A 15571-nucleotide genomic window follows, 5' to 3' on the forward strand; every position below is an offset into this window, starting at 1 on the left:
AAACCATACTGTCTGCTGATGCTTTCCCTGAGTGTCATGGTGGATACTGAACTCTGGCCATGTGACTCTGACAAAGCCAGCATAGGCTTTTTTTTTTCTTTTTTTTTTCATTGTTGTTGTTGTTGAATAGCTCCATTTTGGCTGAAAGAACCAAATTTGGGAGATGGAGAAATACTGCTTACCAGCATGATAACCTTGTGTGGCAACAGACTCGTGATAAATAGGCCATAGATCTCAAAGTTCAGTCTGATACATAGTCTGGACCAAAGGGTTCTCTTGCAGTGTGATAATTTATTGTATTGCCCAGCCAACTGGAGTGGCATTAAAATGAATGATACCAAGCTCATGGTTTGGAAATGGTCTAGTCCATTATGTTTTAAGTACAGATTTCTTAAAGGGCAGAAGAAACCTTGGAGAGAGAGAATGAATTGGAAACAAATTGTAACCGTGACATTCTGCCTTCTCTCTTCTCCTCTCCTTGCCATTTTTGGCAATTAGGGCATTATTTCTTCTTTCCTGTCAAGGACGGGTAGGATTTGAAAAAAAGCTTTTCAGTCATTTGCCTTGTTGTGATTTGAAGAAAAGGAATAAAAGAGTTGTTTATTCTTCCATGCCTGCACAGCTATGTCTGTGCTTCCTTTTTCCTTTGCTTGTTTTCTGATGAGGTTTCATAAAGTCAACATAAGAGACGAACCAGTGAGTTGCCTGGGCTAAATCCTTGATAATTTACAACTCTTCCATGATGCCACAAACCACAATGTGCTGTATTGTTCAACCAGGCTCTATGTTCACACATTTCTGTTTATTCATAATAATCACATTTCTGCATGTTCTGGTTCTTCCAGCTAACTCATGAGTGAGAAGGTCTCCAAATTGTCAACTTCATTCTCAGGTTACTAGGGGAAGTAATTTTCTCTTATTTTCTTTTAATCTATGCTAATTTTAAGTACCCTACTGATTATCTTGTGCACTGTCAATTATGTAGCTACCACAGCTCCCTTATTTCTGCTGCAACTAGAAAAGTTTTCAGCACCACCATAAACATTCAGAGTGCATTCTCTGATAATAGCTCTTACTTTCATGATATCAGATAGGATGACTCCCAGAAAGACAGTCTGATTTTGTCTTATCCAAGATACCTAGTTTAGACAATTTTGATCCCCTGCAGCCTATCTAACCCTGCAAACCCTGGTCATTCAGACCCAGAGCACACGCACAGGTCTGAGTGTCACTGTGTGGGTTGAGCAGTCCACATCACTGTGTGGCTGCCATCAGCCTCCTCATCTCCCCCTTGCCTCCGTTTGGGAACTGAGCTCTTACGAGCACTCACTTTGCATTTTGATCTCTCTGGCCTCCAGCAAAGTGTGCAATTCAGTATGATACCCAGATAGATCACGTGCTAGTCAAGGGTGAGTCGCCCTCAGCCTTGGATGTGCAAAATTACTTATTGATTCTAAAGGTGGAGGAGACTCACATCTGTTTCCCCTGAATTCATATATGGTTATCTTTGGATGCACCAATCAGATATCCAGGAAGGATGCTCAGGTCACCATGGCTATGATTTTGCATGAAGTTCTTAAAATTGCATTCCTAGTTTTGGATTGTGATGCCTTAGTCACCTGCAAGAAATTAGATTTTATACGATCACAGCTTGGTTGTTTATTTTGACAGATGCCAAAAATGTTGGTACAAGTGCCCTTTTCTGATGTCTCATATTGCAGTCTGCACCACTGGGTCTGGTTCTCACATGGTTTATGTAACCTTTTCAGTGTGCAATCCCTATGAAGAGATGATCAATTTGTGTAATTTAATAATTACAAATAAAACCATACTTCAGATTTTTCCAGTGTCATGAGCAGCTGCTGATGGATCTACAAGCATAGACTATCTGCCCATGCCCTCCCAAGGCTCTCTTGGAACTGCTCAGTGATGTTAAGCACTTAGACAGCAGGGATTTTTTGGGAACAGTCCAGCTTGCTCTGGTATTAGGAACCATTTAGCAAATGGTGATAACTAATTTAATTAGGATCAGATGCTGATGCCATTTGTGAAGATGATGCCGTATGGACACAACCCACTGTTCTTTGGCTCTGAAGCATCTTTCTCTGATTTTTGGAGTGCCATGAGATACAAGCACAAGCACACTGACAGCAATACACAGTAAATGGTTGGAGTATTCGGATATTTGTCATTCAACCAAGGTATTTCATCTACTCAGTTGTCAGATGCCATCAAGACCAGCAGTTTTATATTTCTTGAAAGGATTCATTCCTCAAATGACTGTCTCAAAGTAATCAATGTTCTGAAATTCTTGTCATTTACTGTGCAGTTTACACGTTAGGTCTAATTTACACACTTTGAGTGCTCAGAAGATTGGTCTACAGTGATAGTATATGTCTACTTCTTGTCAGTCAATAGAGGGATTCTGACTAATTGCTGGTGTTTTTCTGCTGTTGTGGGTTATGCCTACATGTTCTCTGGAGCATGACTTCCATCTTCTGTCAGTTCAGGAAAAAATATCCTCACTTAATAAGTTGCTTTACAGGTCAAGAAAATTCTGTTTGTATTTTTTACATCCTGCAATTTGCACAGTTTCCAGCTAAGTTGTGGAGCTCCCTGCCACAGGATAACACGGATACTAAAAGTTTCTAAGGTTTTTGGAAGATGTTACACAGGTTAATGGTTAATATTGCATTTTCTCCTCTCCATCTAGCAATGGTGCTGAGGACAGAGGCCTGATACAGATTGTTGTACTTATTTTGTCAGTCCTGGCTGAAGACATTTTGGATCACAGACTTGATCCAAAATATGCACATGACCATGTTTCTATGACTTCCACACATCATGGCTTGTGTTGAAGCACCAGTGGAATCAGTGGCTGGTAAGTTTACTGCCAGTGCCTCACATCTGACCACCATCAAAACTGACCATTCAGCGTGGTGACAGAGAGAGAAAAGTAACAGAAATGCTGCTGACACCTCTAGGCAGATTCCTACTGTCCCCTATTGACAAAGACAACAGGATCAGGATTAACTATGACCCTACTATTTTTCTCTTTTCAGGTTCATTCCTAGTGACCTGGATGTTTATTCCCTTACATTGTGCTTGTGGACATAACAGCTGGCACTTCCATTTATCTCACAGCTGGTTGATGGTTTCTTGTTTGGCAGCTGAGGGACCTTCAGCTCTTGCAGATATTATTGTCAGTGCTGGTCCTGGTAAGAAGCTTTTATAGGTAACTGACAGCTTGCACATCTAGGCACATCTTTAGCTGTGATATTAGGTATTTAGCAGGATTTGTGGATTCATAGAATCTGACAGGGATAGCAGTGAAAAAGCATTTCTGCTGGGGTCCAGTTATAGATTAATATCTATGAAGAATATTCCATTTTCTGTTCTCTACAAGGCTGCTACAGGCAACTCCAGAGTGAGAAAAGGGGCAGAGTTCTAAATTTTGCCTTGCTGTTGCATCTCTGATTAAAAATATTCTTGTTGATATACTGCAAATGTGAAATCCCAAGAAATTCTTTCATCTCTCTTTGCAATGGAGAAAGAACTAAGAAAATCTGTGCATAAGACTGAAACAGATCTGACTCCCTGCAAACAGGTTTTTAACCAAGAATTCTTTCTTCTTTTATTAACCAACTGAGAGTATATCTATTGTGTGACTGAGTCAAAGCTCCATTATTTCAGATTTGTAAATGCCCTAGTCTGGTCCTCCAAGGAGTTCTCCACAGTTATGAGAGAGCTTCACAAGCTCTACTTCCATGTCACATTTTTTCCAATGTTTTCCTCATCAAGAAGCAACAGAAAGAGAACAAAAATACCTTTAATCTGCTAGTTTCCCAAACCTTCCTCCACAGGTCTGTGAATACAGAAGGAGAGATACTTCTAGAGATACAGTAGCTGAAACAATTTATACTGTTTTTCACAGTTGTTTTTTTTTTTTTTTAATTGTTGTGTACAGACACAGACAGCAGTCACAGTCTTTAAGTCTTGAGCAATTTCTTCTTTTTTTTTTTTTTTTTTGGCTGCTGAGATCCTTCAGAAGAGGGGACAGCTTTCTGCAATGCTGTTGAAGGGTTGAAGGACTGATGGACAGTGGTGGCATTTGGCTCCAGCTCTGAGATTTTGCTGGATGGGTTTTACTCTCTGAACAGGAACCCTTTCTCTCCACATTTAAATGTTTAGTTGAGGAAGGTTTGCTATTATAAAATTGGTACACTATAAGTACAACCAAGATCAAGGAACAGAGCAGCTTAGACAGCAGCCATCAATGAGCAGAAATCCATCTTCCTTCACAGAATATGTAAATACTGAGAGAGCATAACGTGGTTTGAAAGGACTGACGAAACTGAGGCAATATAATATTAGATAAGATTAGGGGTCTGCAAAACATATTCCATAAATCCCACATCCCCATTTCTAGAATAATTCTCCTTTCTCCAATCAGAGTTTCCAGGCTCACCAATATTCAAAACATGTGGTTTAATAACAAAGCCCAGTGTTGTCTGTGTTTTCGTTTGTTTTTTTTTTTTTGTTTGCTTGTTTTTTTTTTTTTTTTTTTTTGTTGGATGGGTGGTTTTTTGCTGTTGTTGTTGTTTTTTGTTTCTTCAGTTTGTTTGGGTTTTATTTAGCTGCCTTTTTTTTTTTTTTTTTAATAAGCAACCTGCAAGGGTTTTTAGTAACAAAATCAGTGCTTAGCCTCAGTCAGAGAGCAAAGCTCTCACTGTGTTCAAAGTTGCTCAAATCAACAGGAAGATGAACTCCTGCCCTAAGCAGCAGAGGACAACAGGTATGTGCTGAAGAAGGGGGTAGGGTTGGTTGAAGGGCAGAAGCAAATGATGTAAAGACAGGAAAGGGATGCTTTGATTTTTAAAATAAATCTGAGTTGGTTTAAATCTTTTCAGGTGAAAAGCACTATCCCCATATAATGAAACAGAAAACTGCAGTGCTTAACCCTGGAAGATGAGAGATGTACCAACCGAATCCGTGGTGTGCACAGCAAGCAAAAATGGCAATAACTTCCTAGCTACGAGTCTAGGATGCTGCTGTCAAAAGCACTGATGACATTTGATGCAGCAAATGAGACTGGAAGGAAAATTCAGAGTCAACATTTGCCCTGGGGCCTCTGACAAGTAGATGTAAACTGATGGTCATCAGGATCCTCTGCCAGTGGAAGAACATGTCTCAGGACACGCTGAAATTGAGTTATCATTGGCTAAATTGAATTGCAAGAAATTTGTGTGTGTGTGTGTGTGCAGTCCTTTGAACTGAAAGAGCAGATATCCTGCAAGCAGAGAGGAATGAAAACCTGTGATGTGATTCTGTGCAGGCAGTGCCTGGTATTTGGGAGCTGGGACCTATGGCTTTCCTTACCAAGCTGAAGAGCTTGGTGTTAAAAGGCAAAGCATGATCTAGTGAACATGGAGAGACATAAATACTCAGTAAAATTTCTGAGTGCTGTGAGTAGAGGCTTAGGAAGGAACTACCTCCATTTGCCCAAGTATTTGTTCCTGTTCCAAAACTGAGTTCCTGTAAGAGCTGTGAATTAGAATAACAAGCAGCTGTGTCACTTCTCTTACAGAGCAGCCACTCAAGATTCTCCAGACTCCAAACTGTACAAACTATTTAATTTCTAGTTCTAAAAAGCATATTTAACCTTTGTTGTTATAAAGTTTTCAAGTCTTGTTTCAGAGCTTTGTCAAACTAGGATTTACTGGAGATACAACATAAAAAAACTTGCAAAGCTCCTTTATTTTTCTGAGCAACTGTTTAAGGGTAAAAGTCTGCAAAGGCAAATATCATTATTTTTGTGTCACTGTCTGTACATGAAATACAAATTTTCAATCAGATTTTGATCCCATATATATATATACACACACATATATATACATACACACACGTGTATATTTACAGATTTATAGATTTAAAACTTATATCATTTGAAGACCTCTTCCTCTACCCGATGAATGTTGTATTTACAAAAATAGATTTAGAACTGAATGAAAAAATATGACCTCTATTTTCCACTTTATTTAGAGGAATACAACTGACTTCAATAGAAGTTTCCTCTGATTAAAGCTAGTGAGTGTACCAGAACAGCCTTTATGTATCAGGGTATAGAACAGCAAGCTGAAATCACCCAAACAAGTTTACTGTTCAAGCTAGGATTTAAAAGTCCTGAAAATCCTATTTATGTAATTTTTATTTCCCTTTAACCCCTTGGCAATAGCTGGTAGGGCTCCTGCCATAAGCACTAATGAATTTTGCATTGAATTCTGACTCTTGGCATTTAGGGCTTAATAAAATCTTCTTTTCCTTTATCTGGAAGATTCCTTTTCTGCTAATTGGTGTCAACATCAATCAAGATCAGAAGTGCAACAACACTAGTTTAAAGGCCTTTTGCTCATCTGCTTTATACCCAAAATAATATGGAGCTGTAGTCAGCTTACACATAAAAGTGGCAGTAAATATCCTTTCACTGTAAAATGCAAAAAGTTCTTAGAAATTTTGAAAAATGGTCCTGTTGCTGTAAATTAAAATCTGTTTTCAGAGGTCTGTCAGTTACACAAGTGGCATTTTGAGTGAGTGGGGCTGTGCTAAATACTGTGTGTACCCTTAGAAGAGCTTCCTCTAGACCTCCAAAACTGTGGATGACACTGGAGTTTTTCTTTAGAGGAAAATCCTCTGGAAGATGAGGGCTGGATCACATCTCCATTAATGTATGTGCCTAATATCATAAGCACTTTTGGGGAAACTTTCATTGTTTATGCAAATTAAAGGCATTGTTAAACCCTGTGGCCAGGGTATGGCTGGAAATATGGTTGATGGTGGGCAGCACCTTGTTTCCATGAGAGGTGACTGCCCCTTGCTCTGTGACAGGCTGGAGACTTTGGATCCTACTGAATTTGGGGTTTGCCCAGGTCAGAAGCAAGATCCAGGCAATCAAGGACTCTGGATAAGCCCCTGCAGATGATGCTTGGTGCTGCACAAAGTGTTGTGTGTGTTGGTGAGACAGTGACTCCTGGGGCAGTCAGCTCCCCAGTCCCTGCAGGAACTGGGAGAAGGTGCAGCAGCCCACCAAATTCGGTTGTGGGGTTGCAGTGACTTCTCCTTCTGTCTGCTGAGAGATTTGGAATGCTGTTACTCATCTAGACAAGCCATGAAAGGATGATATCTAAAATAAAGAAGCGTAATCCTTACCGTGGCAAGGGGCCTCAGCCTCTGTTCCCATCAGTAACAGAGGGTAGGTGTGTTGAGCACAAAGACCAAGCCAAGGACTGGAGAAATGACTGGGAAAGGTGGTTTCTGAGGAGTGGCATTTAGTAGTGACCAAAACTTGTGTGACACCTCCAGCTCAGGGGTCTCCACCTCCATCACTCTTAGTGCGAGTATGGAGTTGGCACGTGGAGATCCCAATGCCTCTGCAGGGCCAGAAAGCTCCATTGATGAGTCTGGTTGTGTCCTCTGAGAGACAGTGTATTGATTAGTAAAATGTAAGTGAATAAAAAGATTTTTCTACACAGAGAATCAAATCACACAGTAAAAACTGTAATTTTTTTTTTTTTAAGCAAGGGTAAATTGCATGAAGGATATTCCTGCCTTTCCTGTGGCTGAGCTGGGAAAAAGTACTTTCATACACAGAGGCAGTATGAGACTGAAGTAATTGCTGACAGAGGATCAGGCACAACAAACAGCAATTTCCAGTCCTCCCATGCATGGTACCTTGTGGCTCACACTGCTGCACAGCTCGCTGAGCTGCAGCATTAGGGTGGCTTCATCTTGTTGCTCAGTGAAGCCTAAATGAAAAATGGGGAGCTTCATGGCACTTCCTTTGTTAGGTGTTACAGTGCCCATAAAGTAAGAGTATACAAGGGAAGGACAAGCATGTACATGGAATCATAGGATTATTTAAGTTGGAAAAGATCCTTAAGGTCATTGAGTCCAACTGCTAACCCAGCACTGCCACCACTAAGCCATGTCCGCAAGTGCCACATCTATATGTCTTTTAAACATCTCCAGGGATGGAGACTCCAGGCCTTCCATGAGTAGTCTATTCAATTGCTTGACACCCTATGGTGAAGAAAAGTTTCCTAATATCCAACCTAAACCACCCATGGCACAATTTGATGCCATTTCCTTCTGTCCTATCACTTGTTACTTGGTGAAAAAAAAAAAAAAGAGGCTGATCCCATCTGGTCACCCTGTCCTGTCAGGGAGTTTTAGAGCGTGATACATTCTCCCCAGAGCATCCAGGCTAAACAGCCCCAGCTCCCTCCACTGGCCCTCATAAGTCTTGTGCTCCAGGTCCTTCACCAGCTTCATTTCCCTTCCTTGAATCTGCTCCAGCCCCTCAATGTCCTCCCTCAGCTGAGTGTCCCAAAACTGGACAGAGCACTCAAGGTGTGGCTCACCAGTGCCCAGCACAGAGGGACAATCACTGCCTTGGTCCTGCTGGCCACACTACGCTGGCCATGATGCCACTGGGCTGCTTGGCCCTCTTGCCCCGCCTGAGCACACACCAGCCCAGCACCCCAGGGCCTTTCCTGCTGGGAGCTTTCCTGCCACTTTCCCCCCAGCCTGGAGCACTGCAGGGGCTTCTCGGGACAAGAGGGCAGGACCTGGCACGTGGCCTCATTGAACCTCATACAACTGGTCTCATTCCATTGATCCAATCTTTCCAGATCCCTCTGCAGAGCCCTCCTAGCCTCTGGCAGAGTGACATTCCCACCCAACTTGCTGTTGTGTGCAAATTTACTGAGAGTACACTCGCTCCCCTCACCCAGATCATCAATGAAGATATTGAACAGGACTGGGCCCAATGCTGATCCCTGGGGACCAACTGGATGCAGCACCCCCACTCTCTGGGCCCAGCCACCCAGGCAGTTCTTGACTCAGCAAAGAGTGCACCTGTCCAAGCTGTGGCTTTCTGACTTTTCCAGTCTGGAATGCCATTTTGACACTACTTCATCACACAGTGCAGCACAAGGCTGTGTCTGGTCAATAGAGCAATGGCAAATCTCTCGGTGTCCTGCAGGCCATTGTGCATTTTGAGTAATAGCTGCCTGGGGAGCAGGTTAATGCCAGGCACAGGCTCTGTTTGCCGTAACTCACGTGAATAGCTCTGAACAGAAAGGCTGAATGTTGCGATGACAACACATCAATAAGCAAAGCCACTTTCTCCACATTTTGACATGAATTGCCTGTCTTGGATACTGCACTATAATCAGTGCTTGCATCACCAGGAGGAAAATAAAGGCCAGTATGACCTTCTGGAGCAATAGGCCCTGTTTTCCTGGACTGATGAGAGAGTCATTAGTCTGAAAAGTTACTTGGACTGTCAGTAACCTGCTCACTGTGTGATGCAGTGCCTTGGCTGAGCCACACCTCTGAGTTTAATTTATCCCTTTTGCACAGGGTGAATTCTTTAGGGACTGTTAGAGTAAATGCAGGCATGATGGCTGGGCAGCCTGCAGCACTACAGGGACACAGAAACAGCACACAGACTTTGTGCAGAATCAGACACGAGCCCTTTGGGGTGGATCACTGGGGTACAGAGGGAGAGACATGGGAGGAGTAGTTTTGCTGGGATTTCCAGCAGCCCTCCTGACCCACCTGGTTGTGTGTGCCCCTGGTACCGGGGAAGGCAGCAGCTACAAAAGCTGCTGTGGGACTGATTGTGCATTAGAGGGGCTCTCCTATCAGCAACAAAACAGACTATTTTGTCTCCATTCACCTTCTAGGCAGATCAGGGCTGTTCTTAATGCTGGTCTTAGCTGTTTCCCTCTTCATTTCACACATATTTCAAATAAACAGGGATGACAAAAGCATGCAATTTATTGCAACACACAGTGCTGGTAATTTTGCAGTATCTGAGGCCAGCTGAACAATGTGCTGCTGACCTTAAATTGCTCATTCCCCTTTGCTGTTAAGTAAAAAAAATAAATCAATGGGTAATTCCTTTTTCTCACCATACCTCCTCTCCTTCCTCCATTTTTAAAGCCAGACATCAGTCCTTTTTATTTAGTCATGACAATGCAACTAGAGCAAAAAGAAAATCTTAGTACCCAACCAATATGTTTAGTTTCTTTTATAGTTTTAATTAGGTGTGCTCAGTGCCTTTTGGAGAAAGGCAGGATGCTAACCTTAGAAACTCAGATAATGCTATTGTCAAATATATTTGTTTAATAAAATAGGTTTGTTTCCTTTTTCTTAGGAGGACTTAGCTTAGAGGATTTAGCTTCTCCTCCAAAACCCAGACTAACCAGGGGATTGCTGGATCCCAGCGTATGTTGTGGGCCAATGATTGCAGAATTACCTGCTGCTGTATCTTGTCTGGGCAATGTGTGCAGCTGCAGCATAGCACAGCTGCTTGAGGAGCTGGCAGAGATGTAAAACCATTTTAATCCTCTGTATTCTTACCTGAAGTTGTTGAATAGAATGTTATTAGAACAAAATGGGGATGGCTCTTTTTTAATACACACAAAATATGAACAAGGTGCTCCTGCTGCTGTTGAACACATTCTTTGGTAAGTGCAACTTAATTTAGATTTGGAAGTAGCTCAGAGCAACTAGTTCCTTCTTTCATTTATACATATACACTTGCTGAATGGGAGAGTCTGGATTGCAGTGCATCTTCAGGGCTTCAAAGAAGTGAAATGACACACAGGGAAAAGCACTGGATAATAGCAAAAGACCCCATCATGTAAGTCTGAAGTTTCCCATGAGCTAATGCATGCAGTGTTCCTTGTGAATTTGTGTTGGCATGTCTGTTTAAATGTGGTTTTTTACAGCATCATGACCACACTGAGCCTGGCAGCACCTGTGAAGTGGGAGCCTGAGGTGAGTTTGTTTCCTTCCCTCTCATGCCCGACTTGCTGTGCACAGGACAAAAGGAGCACAGGCAGGCAGGCACTTTATCTGAGCCGTCCATATGGGACCAGAATTAGGATTTCCTACCAGCACAGAGAACCATCCTAATAGTAAGAAATAAGCCATAGGAATTAAATTATAAATGTATGTGCTGCCCTTAGGGGATATCAGTTTGTATCACAGAGTGTCCATAACCATCCCTTTTTGTGCTGTTGGGCAGGGGAGGCCAGTTAAGCTGATCTGTGGCAAATGAACTGTTAATATCTGAGGCACCCTGGAAGAGAAAGAGGCATGAGGGCACTATGTCAATTTTTTGTACTGAGATGAAATACAAACTGCAGTAAAATTAGGGGGAAAAGATCTGTTTCGGTGAACAATCACATTTTGGAATGTTTTTGTCCTCAGTGCTAGAAATTTAATAAAACAACTGGAAGTCATCAGGAAATAAATTATTTTCTGACTAAGGAAAAAGGTTTTGGGGCTTGTTCAGAAAAGTTGAATATCATTCTCATTCTGTTTCAGATGAACCATGTCACAGAGACTGGCCATGATTTGTTTTCTCAACAGGCTGTTTCCTTCAGGGCTAGTTAGGTCTTTGATTTCGCTTGATATGGAAGTACCTGTGGTCTTCTGAGCCTGTTATCTTACAAGATGAACAATCATCAGTAAAAATGAATTAAAAAAAATAAAATGTGTGCCAACAGACCAGTTTCATGAAGTACAGAGCCACAAGGTCAGTAGTCCTTGATAAGGAGCTGGCTATGAATGACCACTGCTCTTTAACCCAAAGCATTGCAGTGACAACGTTTGCTGTCACAGAATCATAAAATGACTTGGTTTAGAAGTACCTTAAAGATCAACTGGTTCCAATGCCCCTGCCATGGGCAGGGACACCTTGGCCAGGTTACTCAAAGCCCCATCCAGTCTGGCCTTGAACTTCCAGGGATAGGGAATCCACATCTTCTCTGAGCAACTTGTTCCAGTGCCTCACCACCCTCACAGGAAAGAATTTCTGTCTAATATCAGTCACTTCATTCTCCTACATGGTCTTCTGCAGAAGTTAATTTTACAGAAGCAACATCCAGCATTTTATTTATTTTAAATTTATCTGCCATGAAGTTCCCCTTCACTCCTCCTCTTAGTGGTTTCCCCCCTCCTACTATGAGTAGGAGTAACAAGAAACCATTCAGTTTGTGCTGGTTTAAGACTTGTCATCCTGTGCTTTATGACTTAGAATTGGTCTTGTTAGGAAAAGAAGCCACTGGGAACAGAGACTTATTCTCTGTTCAGAATGACAGCAGGATAGACAGGTGTCATCTCATGATGACATTTAAAGGTGGACGAGCCCCATGAGTGAGGGAGTTCAGTCTGATGTAATCAGTGTCAAGCCTTATGAAGACTATTTTTGTCAACTTTATTTATTCCTTTGAGACATTGCTTTATAATAACAGTGAGACTGTAATTTAAATGGTTATGGGGCGTGGGTGGTTGAATTATTCATTCTTTACAGGAGGCAGACTCCATCAAAATCCAAAAGTGGCCAACCTGCAATATCTTCTCTCTTCCCTTCCTACCTGCTCTTCCCCAAAACACAAAAAGTTGACTATGGCTCCTTCAATTAGTCTGCAGGGATAGAAAATTAGCATGTTTCCCTTTTATTTAAAGAAGATGTTTCATCCCTGAGACGTTTACAGAGACATCTTAACTGGTCATCCTTCTGAAGTTTCAATTTATTAGGAAACAATGGGCAGCATTTTGAAGACAGCCTGTGTAAAAATGCTGAAGTTTATTGTAATGTGGATCTCCAAACCACTGAAACAAAAATTTGTGGGGGAAATTTCTAATAGCTTCTACTATTTAAATGCAAATGTGCATTCAGAGCTTTGTTCTAGATATCAGTCATCTGATACAACTTGGGTTTTGTCCCTGCCCTTAAATACCTGAGATGCACATTCTTAAAAAAAAGAAAAAAAAAAACCCAAACAAGAAAACCAAACCAAAACCAAAACAACAAAAAACCCCAACAGCAACAGCAAAAAACCACAACTGAAAAAACTAAGAACCAACCCACCAATCTTTCCCCCAGCTTGTGCATCTAATGTCAGTATTCCCTGTGCAGCATCTGTAAAATTTTGTTTCATCCAAGCTGGTCCCTCATTTTATCCAAATGGCCCTTAGGCCACCAGCTGCTGCTGGAGCAGAGAGGCACATAGAGGGGAATATACTGGCCGTGGCATGCCAAATGCATTTGCCACAGCAGCAGCCCTCTTTATTGCTCTCTCTTCCTCTAGGAATCTTGAATGTGTTTAAATATTAAAGCTGGACACCTAGCAATGTATCCCCTGTGGAGTCTTTCATTGAAAATATCCAAAACCCAATAAAATCAGCTGGACCTTTTGATGTTTGTGAAGAGGTTGCTAAATGAGGTGGCTGGGCTGGGAGTGCATTATCAGACTCCCATAAAGATATCTACAGAGTATTTCCAATAATGCGGATAATTGTAATCTCCTTGCTGGGTATTCCGTTTTGCTCACTAGCATATCCTTTATTTTTTTTAAAAAAAGGCTATCTAGAAGGATTTGTTTGCTTTATTTCTAGCTCAATGTAGCATTGATTTTCTTTGTGTCTTAAAGAAATCCCTTAACCAAAAAATACACTAAGGTTACAGAAATCTATTCATTTCCTAGGCAAAACTATTGCTGGTACTGTCTAAACCACAATTGTTTCATCTCTACTAAGAAGGGAAAGTGGTTGCTGTGTCAACAGGGTGAAAACTCAGCAATTCTAGCATTTAGGCTTTGGGTTTGTTTTTTTTTTTTTTTTGCCTTAATAATGCTGCTCCACTTGCATCTGCCCATAAAAACAAATGGAGAAGGACAACAGACTTCTAGGTGCTTTTCATGACTGCAGACCCAAGCACAGCTGGGAAGAACAGCAACTTCCCAGCCTTTTAGGATTAAATTAACATACAAAATATGCTCTCACGTGCTTTGCTTTACAAAGCAAACGCTTTCCATGCTCTCAAATAAAGACTGGTAAAATACAAGGACAAACGTCCAGCTCCTGCAGAAATATTTATACTTCCATTTAATTTTCACATCAGGTACCAATGCTTTTCATGAAGATTAAAAATGGAAGTCAGAAGACAATAGAGGTTCTCAGCCAAATTAGTATTGTCTGTCTGGAAGAACAAACTCTTTCAGCAGCTGCCACATTAACCATTGGCCTCAGTCAGTTTTCCAGTGAGTAGCAGGCGCTTTTCCAATTTTCTAATACATACTATTGCCTTGGCAAGGAGTAAATGGGATCTTATGCCAGGACACTTGTATCTAGAGCATACTTTGACTCCTTGCTGTGTTTGCAGAAATTCCAGGTACACATCATTAATCACAAAGCCTGTCCGATTCTTGAATTATTTAATACAATATTGGAGCAGTTTTGAATTATTTAAAGCAATATGCGAAAGGTTCTCTGTGATATACATGCAGAGATTATTAAGAACCTTGCTAAACAGACTTAAATTGCCAGAACCTAATATCAGCTCCCCATGTTCCACAGCCCTAACTTGAGGAGGGAATGAAACAAAATACTGCTGTCCAACAGCCTCCTGATTTACCCTAAAATTTACTGCAACTGTTATAAATAAATGAAAAGGTTTTAATCTACCTCATTCGAAACTGCTCAAAACATGACAGGGAAAACCAGCCAGGCCACTGTAATTTGGTATTACTGGAGAATGGAAAAGCCAGGAGGTTTATCTGATCCTCCTGATCCTGTGAACAGGCAGAGAGAACATGGGGGCAGATTTTCTTCCAAAGTGCTTTTCTTTTTTTTCCTGTAGAGACCAGGAATAAAAGAGCAACTTCTGTAATTAATCTGGTAGCTCTTCAATATGCATTAAGACTGAAAAACATTTCTTGGGTCTACTTGAGAAGTTCATTCAGCTCCTTAGTCGCACTCTGAACAAGTGGACCACAGCCAGATCAATACAAAAGGTGCTCCAGGAACCAAACAGCAGAACTGGACATGAAAATGTGACTTCAGCTTAACCTCATAAGCAGTTCAGCTCACATTTAAAGAATGACTTTGTGGCCATGAGATTATTTTTGCACTATGATTATGCTTTCCCACTGAAATGATCCTCACACTCATTATAAAGATGGGCTGGAGAAACATCCTGAACCCCAGAGAAGGCAGAAGTGGCAGCTCAGTAATTCTCATTGACAAGAGAATCAGCTCCTGCATCCTTCCTCTTCCTCCTCCTCCTCCTTTCTTACATAGCCATTTGCTAGGGAAGATGGGGACCAGCTCCTTAAAGGCCCTTGAGGACAGATTTACAGATTTAGAATCCTACAGAAGTGAACATGCCAGGTGACCCTAATCTGAGCTGCTGTCTCAGTTTGCTGATGCCTTCAGGCACATTATTAGATACACTCTGGTTATTTTCTTGAAACTTTTCATCCCAGCCAAGCAGGTGAACTGAAATTTCCTACACAGTTTTTCCCTTTAGCTTCACACAGAGAAGCTGAGATTCTCCTCCAGCCACAGACTTGCAGAGCTGCAATTTGTGCAAGTGTGCCCATACATCCTTTAACCTGGCCCAACAGGGACATGGACCTGAAGGAGTAATTTTCAATAGAATATTATTTTCTATCTGTTTCTAAGTAATTTATCTCTGAAAAAAAAAAAGCCCAGT

Source organism: Passer domesticus, chromosome 1 (genome assembly GCF_036417665.1).
Source record: "Passer domesticus isolate bPasDom1 chromosome 1, bPasDom1.hap1, whole genome shotgun sequence".
NCBI lineage: Eukaryota > Metazoa > Chordata > Aves > Passeriformes > Passeridae > Passer > Passer domesticus.